The sequence below is a fragment of the Salminus brasiliensis genome, chromosome 19 (genome assembly GCF_030463535.1).
Source record: "Salminus brasiliensis chromosome 19, fSalBra1.hap2, whole genome shotgun sequence".
In the NCBI taxonomy this organism is placed as follows: Eukaryota; Metazoa; Chordata; class Actinopteri; order Characiformes; family Bryconidae; genus Salminus; species Salminus brasiliensis.
In genome coordinates, this window is record NC_132896.1 from 34233622 (window position 1) to 34250761 (window position 17140).

At 44.0% G+C, this 17140-nt stretch overlaps 1 protein-coding gene across 2 annotated transcripts in view; it reads left to right on the forward strand.

The window, feature by feature from the left end:
- The first annotated feature begins 2519 nt into the window (after positions 1–2519).
- Positions 2520–17140, forward strand: part of lingo2 (leucine rich repeat and Ig domain containing 2) — a 367687-nt gene continuing 353066 nt past the window's right edge. For both annotated transcript variants that reach the window (XM_072663238.1, XM_072663239.1), the window contains exon 1: positions 2520–3309. The gene's annotated coding sequence lies outside the window, so the exon portion shown is untranslated. The remainder of the gene's footprint in view (positions 3310–17140) is intronic.

Genomic DNA, 17140 nt, shown 5'->3' on the forward strand with positions numbered 1-17140 from the left:
TAGAAGGAGCTCCAGCTTAAAAAATGTATGTATATGATTATGAGGAAACAGTGTGTGACATGGTCATAAAGATTATGAGTGTGTATCCTGAGCTTTTTCACTGCTGGTGAAATCTCCAGATTGTTCATGTTTGTCAGAGTCTCGGCAAGAGCAAGACACATCTGTCTGTTGCCTCTCTCTGCACCACCGCGCGGTCCCAAGTCCTTTCGCTTTAATCATTTCCAATATTGCCTCTTACTCACTCGTTCCCTCTGCTCTTCTCTATGCAGATGTGTGGCGAGTGATAAGGGAATAGCTGGCAATTTTTGTTTACTGCTAATTACGACTGCTGTTCGATGTGGGTCATCTTTGCCTCCATATCCAAGCGCCGATCTGCCTACTGTTTCTATTTCCATCCATCTCTTCAATCACTTTTGTCAGCCAGCTGGCATCTGCCGACCCTTCATGGTTCCCATGCCAGTTGAGTTCACATCCATTTCCGCTTCTCGTTCTTTTTTTTTTTTTTCAGCAATTCCACGCCTGGATCTCTAATAAATCTTTTAGTGGACGCTTCTTTAAAGCAGTGATGGTCAGAATTTGGGAGTTTCCCTACTCAAACACACCTGACTCTTTTGCAGAGAACTAAAGTTTATTTCAGTAAGAAGAATTTAAGACGTTCTGCATAGAAGGATCCAAACATAGTAGCCATAGAAGATCTCTCTTCCTCTAGGAACTTTTTTTTTCTTCTTTGAAGAACAATAGTTTCTCAAAATGTGCTTCAATTAACTCTAAGAGCATTTGAGGAATGTTTGCATTTATGGAGGAACCAAGTTCTTCCAGGATCTACCCATTTTTTACAGTTTGGAAATGGTAAAGCACCAAATGCACACACTGTGAGGTCCCCTGGACAGAGATTTATGAAGTATAATGACCATGTACCTGTCTAATGACCATGTTCAAACCTAAATGGACTCTTAACTATCTGCCACTATTAATATCACCACTATTACCTATCTACACCATGATTATTATATTATTATTATGATCAGAGCAGTTCAACAGTATTGCTGGTTTGGTAACTTTTGGTAATCAATAATTAATAAATAGTTCTGATCAGAGGAGGACGGGTCGGGACCCCCTTGGGAGTCTTGGTTTCTCCCAAGGTTTCTTCCTCCAGCTCTGAGGGAGGTTCTCCTTCCACTGTCGTCGTTGGCTGCTCACTGGGGGTCTTTGATCCTTCATGTCTTCTTACGTTATTTTATTTGTAAAGCTATACACATAAAGTTAACTTGACTATAATGTCAAGCAGAGTTCTTGCATTCCCGTCCTGCATGGTCAAGGTCCATCCCAGTGTGACGATCTCCCTCCTCAAACACACCCACTATAGCCCTCCAGGACCAAAACTGAAGAACCTTGATATGAAGACTCTATACCAGAGTCCTAATTAACGATTTTCCAGCTGTGACACACCTCCTACACCTCCCAATTAAGTCCAGTCAGGTGTGTTCAAGCTGTCTCCCAGAACCAGAACTGAAGTAGTATGATGTAAAGGTTCTAGATCAGAGTTCTTCAACTCTAGCCCTGCAATGTTCAGCACAATTGGAAGCTTCTTCAGCTTTAACACACCTCTGAAACCTGGCAGTTACGTTGACGTACGTTTGAGCAGGAAAATCACTGAACTCTGATGGACCCCAGCCTTCCAGGACCAGAACTCTACGACTCTACGTCAGGGTTCTTCAGCCCTGTTCCTGGAGACGCTGGGGTTCCCTGCTCGTTTGATTCATCTGTAGACTTTGAACTGTGCTAATCACCATCTTGCCGGCTCAAGAAGCCTTGTATAGAACCTCCACATTAGGGTTCTTAGGTTCCAGTCCTGGACGGCCAGCGGTACCATGACCATTCCGATAAGTATACTCAGTATAAACTGGCAGTTGAGCCAAACTGTGCTGGACCCCAACCCTCTAGAACCACATTTGATTTGATAAGATAACTGATGTAAAGGTTCTATATTTTAGGGGGGTTCTGCAGGTGGTTCTGGTGGGTCGGCACACTTTTAGCTATTACTTGTCCAACTCATTTGTTAGCTAGACATTCTAACTCTGTGCAGAATCCAATTAGAGACCTTTCCTGTGCAGAACCTTGGTTGCTTTTAGGAGAGATCTTTTGTAGAGCAGCCATGGATTAGACAACCTCTCTCTCTCTCTCTCTCTCTCTCTCTCTCTCTCCCTTTTTATCCACATCTCTCCACCCACCAACTTCCCTTCCATGTTTATCGGTGCGTTATTTGGGATCCGTGTGAACAGTGTGGGCAGCGAACCCTTATCTCTGACATGACTCTGAATGCTGAGGCAGTAATTGTCAGAGAGAGAGAGAGAGAGAGAGAGAGAGAGAGAGAGAGAGAAGCCATGAGAGGGGAGGGGAGGGTGTCAGTGAGTGTGCATGTGCATGTGTGAGCGTGCACGAGAGATCAAGCGAGGGAGGGGAGACGCAGAGAGAGAGAGAGAGTGTATGTGTGTGTGCGCGAGAGAGAGAGAGAGAGAGAGAGACCTCCACCGCTCACACTGCTCACTCCAGCAGCCATCCGCCGTCTGGGAGGTTTGCACGAGCAGCGCGAGACATTTGGAAAAATCCAAACGCACGACGGATGGACTTGTGAGGATTATTTCACGGGGACATTAAAGGAGACTCTGGAGGGGGGGGTCGCCTTGTGGATACTGCAGTGTGTGAGCGCGCACCCTTACGTGTGTGTGCTTTTTCACCGTGCGCGTGCGTCCGTGTGTGTGTGTGTGTGTGGAGTCTCAAAGTTGCCCAGGATGCTGAGAGCGTTGCGCGGCAGGATTGGTCTCCTCCGTGGCGCTGGCTTTGGCCACTGACGAGCGCACGAGGAGCTCTCTATCTATCTCTCTCTGTCTCCCTTTCTCTCTGTGTCTCTCTCTCTTCCTTTCCTTTCTCCTCCTCTCTCTCTCTCTCTCTCTCTTTCTTTTTCTATCTATCGCTCTCTCTCCCATCTCTCCCCTTCTCTCTTTCTGGTTAATCCTGACGGACCTTTCCGGCGCCCCTCGCTCTCCAACAGGGTGGAATATACGGCGAGCGCACGAGCGCCCAGAATAAAGGGGAGATAACGCGAGCAGGACGTTAGGGGACGCAGAAGAGAGGATTTACAGCATCTGCGATAAGTGAGAGGGGGGGAAAGACTTGATAAAGGCTCGGGTAGCCCGTCTCAGGCTATCGTGGGACTTTGGGTATTCTCAAGCGCGCCCCTGCTTGGCTCCAGCATCGTTGTGGACTAATACAGACAGACCTTCAAACGACGTCCTTTTTTACGTGCAGGTAAGATAGCAGGGATCGACCTGCTGCTGCTGTGCTTGTGTGTGTGTGTGTGTGTGTGTGAGGGGATGAAGCTATGATTGGGCTGCTGCAGAGGCTGAGAAGGACTCATGGAGGGAAGGTAGGAGAACCAGAGGAGAACCAGACTGGCTAAAGTTTAATATGCAGGTTCGAGGCAGACCTCACCATGTTCTAGACATGGCTCGGCTCAGGTGGGAGCTCAAATTAGTGCTGTTGGTGGGCAGAACAATTTGTACCCCCTTTCTTGTTGTTGCTTCAGTGCTAGAGGAGGAGGGAGGAGGGGTGGGGTGGGGGGGTATGGTTCCTTCTGTCTTCATAGGGTGGAGATCAATAGGAGGGTGATGCTGGTGTGTGGAGTCTTAATTGCAAGCTCCATATCATCATCATCATCATCATCATCATCGGTATGAGCAAACACCCTAAGCACATGCATCCCTCCCAAGAAGCTCAGAGGAAGCTCTTCTAGGTCTTCAGAAGCTTGCGTAGATCCTCAGAAGATGCCTTCCATCCTTACAGCAGCCGTTGGTCTGGACGCCAAAGCCAAGTCAGGGCATTTCCCACATTTGAGAAGGTAGGCTGATGCTGGAGGCGCAGCAGCAGGGGGAGTCTGCTCTGCTGGTCTGACCATTGTCGGGGTTGAGGTGAAGAGAAGACCACAGTGAGGGCAGAAAGTGTGCAGGAAGGAAGCTGGAGGACTCTCTTCTGGCTGGGTGTGTGTGTGTTCGTGTCCTGCAGCTTCCGTGGCGCGTCCATCCATCCATCCATCCATCCGTCCGTCCGTCCGTATGCAGCCCTGCTCTCAAGTGCTCCCCTTTGGAAAGGAGGCTGAAATATTCATGAAGGCATACACATCCTGTCTGTCCTGAAATATTTACAGTAATTGAATAATAAACGAGCCTCGCCACGGACCGTCTGTGCTGGTACCTTCCTTTTCTCCACTCTCTCTCTCTTTTCTCTCCTCGTCTCAATTCCGCCTGCACTGGCCAGGTCCACATCCACAGCCTAGTGACCACTAAATGACTTTGCCTCCAGATATGCATGTTCAGGAAGCCTCCTCGCCCCGTCGTGAGATGCTCACCAAAGGCACCGTGGCGGCTTTGTGGAGGCTAGCGGAGAGTGTTTACAGTACGGTGCACCGTCCAGGCAGGTTCCTCTGCAGTAGTAGGACCAGACCCCAGCTGCAAATAAATAAGTAATAAATCAATATTAGCTTGCTGATGGGGCATGTGTGTTGGTGTATATGTGTGTGTGTGTGTGTGAGTGTGTGAGCTCTGTGAGATCTTTGCCTTTGATGTTTTATTGAGTGTTCAGCAGGCCGGGGTGGATTTCTGGGTCTGGAGATGCGTGTTTGAAGAGCCTGCTCTGGATCCAGATGATTCATCTGTAATTTAGAGCCGCATTTACTTCTTGGGGGACGCCTATCCCTAACTACACCCTCTTTTAGAATGACAATCGATAAGACAATTCTCTCTCTCACTTTCTCTCGCTCGCTCTCTCTCGCTCTCGCGCTCCCTCTCCCTCTCTCCATCTCTCTGTGTGGGAGGGAGCTGGGTTTCTGAGCCCTGCTGACGTCCGCTTGCCTGACAGTACAAAAGCAGCCCTCTCAGTTTGCGGCTCAATGCTTATTTTACATGTGTCTGATGTGGGCTTTGGAGTGGAAGGCATGGGCTGATTTAGATATCCGACGTTTCGGTCTGAAGCTCACAGCGAAGTGTTTGCTACATATCTGTGGTTCATCCCAGCTCTCAAGTCTAATAGATTAAAGAGTCAAAAAAGAGAAAAGTGACAGGACGTATGTGAGTTTCATTGGGGCACATAATGCTCAGAAGTTGTGTAACAAGCCTATTTACCACCCTGTTATTTTGTCCTGCCCTGCTCTGTTCTGATTGGCTGTCTGATTTATTGCACCGGCCTTGGCTTACAGAACCCCCATATCAGAGCAACACTGTAACAAAAACACTGTCATTATTTGAATTATCCCGAGTCTTAGGGGACAGTGCTGCTGTCCTCTCATTGTGTCCTCTCAGTACAATGTGCTGTTAGCAGCTTGAAGAAACTGTAGCTGTAGCTTTTAGCCTTGCATCTACTCTCTTCTCTCGGGTTTGGCTGTCTCAAGTCTTAGCGGTTAAAAAAAATAAGCCATCTTTCCCTGCTTCAGTTTGGTTCAGCTGAGGTAGACAAGTTTGTTTTAAGGGAGCTGATGATAAAGAGAAGTATTGTACAAGCTAGCATTAGCTAGCATTAGCTTTTAGCCCAGTGAGTACCCTGGCTTTCGCTTTGACGTGTGCCAAGTCTGAGCGCCCTTTCTGAAAATGCAATAGTCACGAGGTCTGATTGCCATAGCAGCCTGTATTCCCATAACTAGAAGGAGGTGTCTGGAGGTGATGAGCTGCTTTCCAGGATCAACAACACCATATTCTCCTGAAGTCGATTTTGTCTGATTTTACCGTTTCAACATTTCAATGTTTCAACATTTTACCAGGTTTGACTAGGGCTCTATAATGGGTAGAGTTTATGTAAAATTTGAGGGGGTAAACATAACAGGTCAAGACTGTGATGTAACAGTTTGGGGTTTTAGAATTGGCCTGTTGTCCAGCTCTGTTTGGTTCTTTTGAAGGAGGATCAGCAGTGTTTGAGGTTCACGGTTTGTCACTTCCATGGTCCAAACTCTCATTATTTAACTAGACCAAGAGAAATACTGTTACATTGTTTTATTGGCTTTTATTTTAGACAATAAGTTAGTGCTGTACAATACATTGTTTAAGCATTGCCATTGCAATGTGCACATACAATGTCAGGTGCAATGTCAAATTATATCATACATGTCATGCTAAGCATTTTTCTTGCTTTTACAACAGAAAAATTTTCAGATTATTCAGTTTCCGTGAAATATTTACCAGATGCAGATTATATCTGCCCAAAATCCTTTATTTTACTCCAGTCTCAGAGACACAGATTGCTTTATAATGCCACGTCAGATCATTGACTTCTGTTGAAATGTGGTGAAATCTTGTGGAAATTCCTGAATTTATTTAATATTGCTATATATATTTATTTAATATTGATATATATATATTTGTTTTGTTTTTTTTTGCTTAAAGTTTTTTTCCCCCAATATTGTGCAGCCTTATAATAAGTGCACAAGGACAAAACACACCAGCAAACACAGCTCATGATCAATTTCAAGCACCATCTGTCTATTATCCATCAAATATCATATCATATATTCCTTTTATTTGATAAAATTAACGTTAGAGATCTAATGCTATAAACCATCACACTGTGTCAAATTGTCAGAGCATCACGACTATCTAGCTTGTGACAAGAGCAGATCTAGATGACTGGATGAATAGGCTATGATGCACAGCTTTTATAGCTTCAGAATTTATACTTTAATAAAGTTAAATACTCAAACTGAAAAAAAAAATCAGTTGCATAATAACCTAGTGAACGATTTCCGGCACTCTTTGTTTGTGCTGTAATGAAAAATCATGGGATTGAGACACATATTGAAGAGAATTCTGAATTTTGCGACTCGTCACACCCCTAATAAAGGAAATTTTTAATTGCTTCAACAGTCCACTGGTACATGCAGCATTTAGTCATGTTTTATAGCTCAGAATCTTTTCAGCAGCCTTTTTAAATGTAACGTACCAATTTGTGCAGAAAAATATGTGAATGGAAGCCCAGCCATTGTTGACGTACAATTGCATTGACACACAAAGCAAATTATTGGCTCCTATCAGCTTCTAAATAAAGGCACTAGAGAATAAAGGGTGAATACGTAACTGTAACAGGGCAGGCTGTGGCCTTGGCCCTTGGGCTTTCAGTGCCGTCATTGGTAAAGATAGTGTGCACATCTGGAAGCAACTCATATGCTGCCTCACCTAAACAGCCTGGTATGATTAAGCACCCGGAGCAGAGTGTACTAGAATGTTTTCGGCCTAGAAACTAAAGCGGGCCATTCTTTTGGCCGGCACAACTGCTCCATATGTTATGTGTGCTGAGAAATCAGAGCGAGGCCCCAGATGTCCCAGGAGCCTGGGGAACGGCAAAGAGCACACTAAAGATGGCCTCTTGAAAAGCACTGCTGTTCAAGTACAGGAAATGAATTACTACTCCGTTTCCGAAGTGCCTTTTAGTGGTTAATGAGCAGTTGCTTCCATAAGGCAGAGCTCGATATACGCTAAGAAATAACACAAGTCACAGTATGTGTAAGGTTATTATTATTATTATTATTATTATTATCACTAATCATTTGTAACCATACACATACTTGTGGAGTGGCACTCTGAGGTGCAGGGGTGCAACCTGAAACAGAACATACAGTAAAAAGAGGCCAAATCAGGCTACTGTACCAGATGGTGTCTTGGTTGCTCTGATGCCATGGTGGTGGAGCATCTGGGAATGGTTGGCACCTTAGACATCTATGGTTGTCTTGTAGCTGTATATAAGACAACAGCATGTATCGTTCTATGGCAATGGACCTGGTGGAATGGATTTAACAGCTGACCAGTCTGGAGCCTACTTTGACCCCTGTTTCCACTCCGAAAAAGTTCCTTTGACCCTTAGATATAATGTAGCCAGTTCAACACCAGTGTTACCCAGTAACCCTTCTCTAAAAAACTCATGGAACACAGTCAAGACACTAATGCACACATTTGTTTTCCACCACAAGGAGGTGCAGTTTGTCCCCTGGTTGAATTGAAGGTTACTGTCAACTGGAACAGTTGAGGAAGGAGCTGTCAATGTCACGCAGCAATGGGGTATAATAGGAACCACTCAAGGGTCAGAGTTTATTAACTAACCCACTGTGACTCTGAAGCAGTCTCAACCCATCACATTTGTACTGATATCATGAAAAAGCTCATGAGTTAAAAAGATGATGAGAAGTGGACAGTGGCTTAGATTTAAATCTCTGAAATGTCAAATTTCCTGAAAGAAAAATACCGTCTTACCTTTCAGTGGAAGTCAGTGTAAAATATTCTATTCCCAATCATTTCGGAGCATTTCTATTGGTCAATTCATCATGAAATTCTGACACAATACATAGAACAACCGCCAGATTTACAGTATGTCAAAAAGTGAAAACTGGGCGATTCAGTGTGTTGGTATAGATACCATTTGTGGCAATTAATAAGTTTACAACTAATTCTTTGTCAAATGAAATTTATAAAATTAAAGCAGCATTGTAGAGAATTGGTATTTCATGCTTTTAGGCTCCCCCTGTAGTTTGGACATGCTTTACACATGCATTTCTGGACACGCTGAGAGATAGAGAACTATCACTGAAAGGGAAAGAAGCATGTGGGCAGAGGCAGTAGCGCAAAAATACAGGATTCTACACTAATAAGACGTATATTCTTTACACATATTCTTTATACTAATATGACTAAGCAGTGCTCCAAGCCTAGAACAGCAAATATAGAGATGCTATTCTCTTTATTACAGTCAGTGGAAAACCAACATGATTCCGAAGCTGCTATTTTAATGTAAAATGGTACATCATGTTGGCAAGTAAAAAGAAACAAACAAGCAAAATTATCTACCAGTAGAAGACATGTCTGGAAATTTTAATGATCACAGATATTAACAACATTTAAAATTAAATAGCAAAATACCCCTTTTATGCAGTGAAGTGCCAAATAATTCTTTATGATGATTAAAAACACTAAATTATCACATACTACCATTCATTTGGTCCTAAACAATGAAAACGGCCAAAGTAGTTGTGAAATATACCTACTAAAGTACTATAATATACCTTTTTAAACAGCTGAACCAAAGTCCTCAAAGGCCAGTCTGTTCCCTCGACGGCCATCCTTGAACACCACCAGGCAGTTATTTTCAGTGAGACAAGCCCAGGCTCTTATCTGTATAAATGGGTTGAGGTCAAATTATCGAACTGACTGAAGGTCAGATTACCATTTCAAAAACATATTTTTTTTGCAGCAAGCTGATTGGCTCTTTTTGTTGAAGGGTGGGACCTCATTCATAAACAGACGCCATGTTGAGCATTACAAGAACTCCTATTCACATTTCAAGCAGCGAGCAGTCTCCTCATTTCTAACGTCTCTGTCTGAGCCTAGCATTACATGGAAATAAATGAGGTTGAATGTTTTTCAGCCTTTTCAGGATGAGAGGTCTTCTCTGTCTGAAAGGCTAGACGCAGAGCTTGCGGGCATATTTTTAGCATGTCCATTAGCAAAATAAGTAGCAAAATAAATCAATGCTCGCTGTTCTGTCGACATCGGGTTTCAGCGGTTTGAAATGATGACCCTTGGCGGACTTCTTTGCCCTCTCGGCCGTGTCTAGATGGTTCTGTCACAGGGCTTGGCATCGAGACCCTCGCCGATCAGATCATTAGCGCGCATCAGGGTGAAGTTGGCTTGGCAAAGGCACCACTAAACTCTAATGACCACCCTTCCTCTGCCAGTCTAAATAACAGAAAATGGATCTAATTTGGACTCTGGCCCCATCTGCCATCTTGCATAGCTTGTTGATTGGATCCCCCAGGCAAGACTTTGGTACTGAATAGTAGTCCAAGAGATGCTTTGAGCAGGATTGATTTGACTTCAGTCTGGCCCAGACGTTTGCTCTTTGATTAGTGTACTCAGAGCGTTCAGGCCTGGTTGAGGCATATTCGTTTTAGGTTTCGCCTGACACGTCTGCATTTTGAAGACAGACAGATGGTGCAGCTAAGCATTTAGTCTTCACCAAAGTCTGCTGAAGACAGCACTGACTGGCACTAATCTCATCATCTCACCTCATTGAAGTTCAGGCAAAGTTTTGAGAGCGTTTCCGAGTATCTCGAAACAGCCCAAAACTGCTTGACTTCAAAAGCAACAAACAACGTTACACGTTTGTGCGGTATGTACCATGTCCATTAAATATGTAACGAGCATATTTGATGATGCTTCTACATCCATTCCGCCTCTTTGTAGAGCTCAAAATCATATTTCAGAGTTGAAAGCAGGAATTATAAATGCGTTTCAAACTATTTCAGCATATCTGCAAGTGCAGACTCAAGGACAAAGTCCTTTTAGAGCTCACTTGTCCTCATGCATTTCCTACAAAGCTCTAAAGTGTTCTAATGTCACCTCAGAGAGAAATGTTGAACTGTTTGTCAAAAGTGGTTGTCTTTGTTCGAGCTAGGACCCTGTCATGTTGAATTGATTTTTTTTTTAACAGTCCAAGTGCTCTAGGCAGGTCACAGCACCTCAATTAAAAGTAGGAAACAAAGGTCCTCTGGACCAGGTCTTAAACCAAACTGCTAGCCTGGAGCAGGCCTCGGACTTAACAGGACACCTCTTAGCCTTTCTGAAACATTCCAAATCAAAAAGAACAGCTCTGCCTCAAAGCTATGCAAGGTTGAAGATTGGCTGGGGTGACGGGTCGGGGTGCGGTTTTAGATGGAGCCTAAGGAGAGGTTGCTGACTGGTGTAGAGAGAAAGGAGGGTGTGATTATCATTAGTAGCATTACACCACAAGGGATAACCCAGGCCAGAGGTTTGCTGGAGGGTGGGTTCAGGCGGGACAGGTGCTGACAGTGACCCTGACACCCAACACTGCAGCAGGGGCCCAACTCGAACAAGGCCAGTCCCCGCTGGCTACAGCTCATCCAGCGTATGTAGGTTGACGGCAAGTATTGGGACTGGGTCAAGTGGGTGGCGTGTTGGAGGAGAATCTATGGGTGTGAAGGTATTGTGCCACGAGGAGGTGGAAGATGACCAGTTCGCCTCAGGCGTCCCTGCTTGCCCTGTCTGGATTCTGACCTTCATCTAAGATGTGCTTTCTTCATGCCATTGAAGTGTCCCAGTGGCTATGCCTTCTTCCTCCATACCACGAGCCCCTGGATCCTACTAGGAAAGGTTACTCGCTAGACATAAAATGGAAGTGACACAAAGGGAATAAGGACACCTTCTCGGTTTCTCCTGTCTTGCTACACACACTCAATTCCACTGCAGTGTTCAGATCTGTGTAGATTATTGTGAATTTTGACTGCTTACAGATGTTGTTGCCAGATAAACCCCGAGAGAACTTCCTCACTGGAGCTTCTATACAGATAGCTACGGTCCAAAATGCAATTAGCTGAAACGAGCTACAAATCAAGACCCGTCCATTCTTTGATTTAATACAGACTAACAAACCCAAAGTCATCTAATTATCCTGCCCATGCAGTTTGTTATAGGAGCTGCATTGTATTAATGGGGAAGTAATCACTGACACTAATCATTTGTAACAAATGATGACGTTAAAGGCTTCGCAGCTGCTGTGCTATTGAGGCCGGACAGCACCATACAGAGAACAGCAAGGTTGCTCGACCAGAAGCTTTGAGTGTTTCATGTGTCTGAGAAATATATCATTATGGTGTAATAATGCGGGACCTCATGGGGCAATGCACTGGGGAACTGGGGAACACGCTTTATTGGCTTATCTCTGATGATCTTATCTCAGTCCTCAGCCTCACTAATATGAAGCCAAAAGCAATCCAGTGTGGGTTATCTATTGTATGCTGGTACCTGGCTGTTCACTGGCTGTATTTGGGAACTGACTGATGTGCTTATTTGGGCTGGGACCAAAATGGATCCCTACCACCTCATTAGTATGGCACTTTATAGGGAGGGACTATTTAGTCTAGGTAAGAAGTAGTAATAGAAACACGAGAGAATTTGGACTTTTCCTTATGTTAGAAATCTGGAATACAGGAGGCAGATTCAGGAGTCAGGAGACTGGATCTTTAGCATTGGAGTTTATTCACATCTTAGCACATCTTAGTTGATCACGGACTGTCTAGTCTAGTCCGACCACGTCCAGTCCATTCCCGGCCAGTCCAACCCAACCTAGTTTCATCTGACCCAGTCTAATCGAATCCAGTCTGAAATAAAATCCAGCCCAATCGAATCCAGTCTCACACTTATCATCATCCTGTGCTGTTCATGGAATAATCTTTGAGCGTTATGTTGCTTAGAAACATAAGCCTCCCATTAACAAACTTCATGGGGAAATTGGTGAACTTCATGGTGCTCGATGGCTCGTAACTATCACTGCTTAGGTTGTAAAACCTGAAGAGTTAAGTGAACTCACATGGTTCAAGAAAACAGATTTAAATTAATAATAACTCAACTCATTTGAGCTTAAATAATGCTCATTTATTTAAATTAAGTGAATTGTAGTAACTCTATTTACAATGCTCAAATTCACACTGAGGCCTTCAAATATGGACCCTGAATCCAGTTTCCAGGCCTGAACCACATGGCTAATCAATTGACTTTCCAGACACAATTCAGAACTGGACACTGGATTCAGGGTCCAGATTTGAAAGCATGGGATTTAAGCATTACTGCTTAAATGTAGAATTTTTATCCTAGACTTTTAGTAACTGAGAAATTGTCGGTTGCTATCGTCACAAATGCTGTTGGCACAATTCTGCATTAGTAGACACTGTAGCATTCAGCCAGTGTAAAGCCACATTCAGCAGCAAAGGACATTGTCTTACAGCCTTCAGCACTGAAGACTAGCAAGTGCAATACAATATGCTAAACATGTGAACACATAGGGGAAGGTAGCCTGAGGGAATGACTACATGCTAATGGTAAGTAAGGGGGAAGGACACACCCAGTATACAAATAAAGAGTTCCAGGAGCCAATGGAAAACGTGTGAGTTTTCCATTGGCACTGCACAAGCATCCTTGTTGCACACACTTAAGGCCACCATATTTTATTGAAACAACTCAGTTCATTTAGTCAGTCTAACTCAACTAAATAAACTCACCCAAACTCAAAATATGCCAAAAGCTTTATGCCAATATGCCAATTAGCTTTAGAGTTTGTAAGATTTTACAGCTCTATGCAAGCAAACATTGTTGACTCACGTTCATCATGTCTATTACATAGTTACAAAGGACTCGCAATGTATTTTTATCCACATTTAATTCATGTAGTGCGCTTTGAAGTGCATTGTGGGAGATTATAGTGTCCTCAAATTCATATTCGAATTCCACTTTACAATTCGAACACTTCCAGAAAAAGGACGACGTACTCAATAGTGCTGTACAACGTAAATAGGGAGGCATTTTGGTCACAGCCAAGGATTTCCATTGGTCCCCCTTTTAGCTCAGAATTCAGTGAATCATTTAGCTGGTGTTGGTGGTTATACACCGTTCAAGGGGGTTCTTCAAGGGTTTTAGAAAAGACATAGTAATGGCAATCAAAGACTCATTTGAATACGTAAGTGGTATTTTGCCTATTAAATGGTTATTCTCCATGGTAGAAACCTCTTGAATATGGTTATACAGCACCTGAAATGTTTCCAGTATTGAGTCAAAAAACCTTTCTGTATACAGAGCATCCTATTCAGCAGTGTGTAAGGGCCTAGAACTTTGCATTTAACCCCAATGATAGAGCATATTATTCTTAACAAACAGAGATCTGCATCCGAGAGTCTAACTGTTCTGTAAGAGCATGAAAATAAATAATAATCTGAATATATTTTACCTTAAAAAAGGTCTTATTTACTCCCCGTTTAATCTTTTCATCCATTTATCAATTCATTTATCCTTAATGAGGTGTCCATTAATGCTAAAAATGAATCAATTGAAACTGCACTGCCACAGGGGGCAGTACATGGCTCTATCTGCCAGTTTTTTCTGTAAATTAAGCTTTGTTAGCCCTATTGGACTCTAATTAATCAGATCGCAGAAACCTGTTATTTTTAAAGCTGTGTTTGAAATGGTCTTGTTAACCCAGAGTTGTACCTTCAATTTGTTCCAATGGCAAAGAGAAACATGTTATTTCCAGCCTACAAACGTTCCAACCAATCCAACCAGGCGTGATTTAGGATACGACTGGTGAACGTCGCTGTCAGTTGAGTCATATCCATGTGGTGCCTTGATCCAACCAGATTCCACTTCGTTTGATGCCGCAGTGAAACAGCATCAGTCTAATACTTTTCAGCATTGAGCTGTGGAGCAGTGGAAGAACTGTGTTCTCTGGAATGATGGTAGTGCTCCATCCAGTACTTCTGGGATGAGTTGGAGAGTTGGGGATCAGATGGATTTGTGATCTTCCAACATCCTGATGTCACTAACGCCACTCTTGTTGCTAAATGCGATTGAATCTTCACAGCAGTGCTCCTTCATCGTCTTTTTACGTTATTTCTTTTTTTCTGTCTTTTACTAATTACTAATTATGTAAAGCTGCTTTGTGACTTTATCCGTTTCAGAGAGTCCTATTCTAATGGCAGTACTTCTCTACAGGGACTAGACAAGCTGGATCTGCGAACATTTGGACATATGGTGTAGTTCTTTGGCTATCCGAATGTACAGTATTTTTAACGGGGCATTGCCCAAAGTTCCATGTTGTCATGCAAATCTGCCTCACTGCTGGTTGACTAGTTCTTTACAATGGTGTTGGAAATGCTCCCCAGCTCCGCGCCAATGAATCATAGTCATAATCTGACCTAATACAAGAAATATCATCAAGGAAAAGGCCAATGTCAGCGAACGCCAGTCTGCGTACTTCCACCCACAAGACATTTATCATCTCCCTGTCTGCAACGATCAACGACACGCAACGCCGGCTGCCATAATCCGAGCACGCTCCCTTGTTATGATGGAGGACCCGAGGAGTGTATTAGCTAACAGAATGCGGCGGCGATGTTAATACATCGTTTGTCTGAGAGGGCCCGGGAACAGCGGCATCTAAACGATGACCTTTACCTTGTCTAGAACAAGCGGCGCTCCCATTGTCAACATATGTAATTCCTACCCTCGGATGCCGGCGCAGTGCTGAATTATAAATCAATGAAGCTGCTTTACAGTGAAATCCTCCGGCCCGTGGGCACGGCTGGTGCTGGAATAGAGGGGAGGGAGGGGTCTGCAGAGGTGAAGGGGTGCAGGCTTCCTGGGGACGGAGCTTTTGTGTCCAGCTCCGAGCGGTGGTCAGATGCTGGCGGCCGTTCAAAGGGGGCTAAAGAGAGAAAGCGGCCCTTATCAAACTGTTGCAGACATACTGGCGTTCAGTCGTCTGTGGGTGGGTGTGCAGATAGCTTGTGTGGTGTGTGTGTGAATGAGTGTGTGTGAGTGTGTATGTGGGTGCTGTGCTCGTTCCGTAAATATGTGTATTTATAGAATCTGTCCTAGTTCAGAGTCAGTGTCACAGATAATGCTCTGAGAACAACTGTCAACAGAAGGCATAATGTACAGCGGCTGGGATTGTAATACGGTGCATGTATCTGCATTTTCAGCAGCAGATTTACGGGCACCGAGGGGCCCGAACAGCACCAGCGCAACCATTTGCAGCACTTTCACAGTTTGAAAAACATCTTTCGGAAATGCTGCCGCTAAAAGGATAGCTCCTCCAGCGGGGTAATTGAATGTAAAGCAGCTTTCAGTCTTGTTCTCCAGCTCTTGAGTACGGGGGGCTGGGGGGTGGGGGGGGGTGGACCCGGGCCAGGTGGTCAGATATTGCAAAATAGGATTTGATTTAGATCCAGGTGGTCTTCAGACATGACGTGAATCTTAAAACGCAGCTGTAATGAATGGCCCCTCCAGGCTTCTTCCCGGGAAGATGGAGAGAGCGTGAAGAGGGAAAGTCATTGCAGTTAAATCTGAGAAAATGTGCTTAATGAATGCCGGTGAGCGAAAGAGAGATGTAGGAGTCCGGGTGTTGAAATGTGTGGGAGCTGGAATGGCGTGATTGCATTTGTATGCCAATTCTGTACACGCTTTGATTGCAAGAGACACACACGCTCTCCTACGCTGCCTTTCTTTCTATTAATACATCGGTGTCATTCCCTTTGACAAGTTCAATGTGTAGACTGCGATGCAGCAGCCGAGGATGCTTTGTGTTTGCATTGAAGACGGGAAATTGCAGGAAATATGTGTTTGTCAGGAATCAGCATGGGAAGGGGAGCTCGTTCATGACCGCTGCGTATTTAAAGCCAGTGGAAGGAGAATATTCAGCACCAAGTCATTTTTCATCCTTCAGTTTTACCCTGCAGATGACCTTGAACTCGCTATATCAGCATTCAACAACCTACACGTGTGCACCCAAGCTTACATACAGTGGCTAATACGCTAAACCTAGTGCATTAAGAGAGAGCATGCATGACAATGAGAAATATCTCCAGCTAGCTTAGCGCCAAAGCAGATTATGGCAGGTGAAGTGTCGAAGATCACTGCACACGAGTGCGTACAATAATGTTCAGTGTAGGGTTACATTACTGAGAAATCATTTTTGCAGACTGCTGCAGTGACATTGTAGTTGGGTGTATTCCTGCATTCGGGGCAATTTTTTTTAGAGTGTGGATGGTAATGCTAATGCCATGGCTGTTATAGATACCAGACACCTATTACACACCAACTAGAAGATTGTTGGGCTAGACATTAAGGTCAATGTATTATATGCAGTCATATATATATATAATGCATGTATAATATATATGCTACAACTGCTATTCAGGCTTCACTTAGCCTATACTTTATTTTATTAATTAGTAATATATTTTATATATAACATTCTCCTCAATTTAGCTGAGCCAATTAACCCCCACCCCAACAGTAGGAGGGTAAAGACAAGCACATGCCTCCTCCAATACATGTGAAGTCAGCCAACACCTCAAACTTTCAAACTGCTGCCAATGGCGGTATGGCCTGTGCTGGCCTAGGGGTCACAATGGAAATATCCACCCGGAGAGAGCATGGCCAGAAATTGTGCTATTTCTGGCTCCGGCTGCTGATGGCGAAGCTGCACGTTTGGGGTTCGTACCTGTTAGCCTGTACTCTAAGCAAAATTGTTCTTCCGGGTTCTG